The following is a 1,449-nucleotide window of genomic DNA, read 5'->3' on the forward strand; positions in this document are numbered from 1 at the left end:
ACAGCTTCTCAGGGTGTAGATCCGCCCTCGGGTTCTCTTCTTGACTTGCAGCGTCCTGCACTGGGCACCAGCGGGGACGATATCCACACGTCACTGGTTGAGGGCCTGCTGCTCAGCCCTTGCATGCAGTGCTTTACACATTCTGCAGTTCAGTCACTGTAACCACTGACAGTAGTTGATAGCATCCTTGTTTAGGGGCAGGTAAGTGACTTGCTCAGGGCCACTTTAATAAGCAGTAGAGCACAGATGTAAACCAGCGCTCCAAAGCTTAGAATCCTTTCCACTCAGCTCTACTGGGAAACTCTCAAATCTTTTCTCATTGTTTCAGGTAGAACTTTGGCCAAGTACCCACAGGTAATACCCTTATGGATCAGTGTTTCTTCCCCTCGGCTGCACACGGGTCCCCTGAGGAGCTTCTTTCTTGTTTTTTTTTTTAAAGATTTTTTATTTTTCCTTTTTCTCCCAAAGTCCCCCGGTACATAGTTGTGTATTTTTAATTGTGGGTCCTTCTAGTTGTGGCCTATGGGACACCACCTCAACGTTGCCTGATGAGCAGTGCCATGTCCGTGCCCAGGATTCGAACCAGTGAAACCCTGGGCTGCTGCACTGGAGTGCACAAAGTTAACCACTCAGCCATGGGGCCGGCCCCCTCTCTGGGGAGCTTCTAAAACCCAGATATTTTGATTCCATCTCTCAAGATTCTGATTTAATTGGGCTTTGAAAGGGGCCTGGGCACTTGTCTTTTCTAAAAGTTCCCCAGATAATTCGAGCTTGCAACCTGTAGTAGATGCCCTAGTAAGGGGGAAGTTGGTATAGCATAGTGGTTCCCAAACTTTAGCCTCTATCAGTCACCTGACAGGCTTGTTAAAACACACTTTCTGGGGGCCAGCCCTGGTGGCCTAGTGGTTAAGTTCAGTATGCTCTGCTTTGACGGCCTGGGTTCGGTTCCCAGGTGCAGACCAACAACACTCGTCTGCAGCCATGGTGTGGCAGTGACCCACACACAAAATAGAGGAAGACTAGCAACAAATGTTAGGTCAGGGTGAATCTTCCTCAGGGGAAAAAAAAATTGATTCAGATCTGCAGAGGACCTGAGAATTTATATTTCTGATTCCCAGGTGCCACTGACGCTGCTGGTCCAGGACCACGCTTAGAGCTAAATTTTAAGCTTCAAGAGTCTAGATAGAGAACCTGAGGTACACAGAGGTGACCTGTTCAAAGTCAGCCACATAGCTGTTCAATGGAGAGCTGGGACAGGTGTGTGGCTCCCTGCCAGCACTGGTTCTACGCAGCTGGCCAAGTGAAAGGGTGGAGGCTTGCCCATTCCTCAGTGTTGTGCTGGAGGACGGCTGGCAGGCCAGTGTAAGCCGCTGCCTGTGCTCTTAGCGGCTGTGTATTAACTGCATCTGAAGGAGGACTCACTTCCAAAAGACACACGTGACAAATGTG

Source organism: Equus asinus, chromosome 13 (assembly GCF_041296235.1).
Source record: "Equus asinus isolate D_3611 breed Donkey chromosome 13, EquAss-T2T_v2, whole genome shotgun sequence".
Classification (NCBI taxonomy): Eukaryota; Metazoa; Chordata; class Mammalia; order Perissodactyla; family Equidae; genus Equus; species Equus asinus.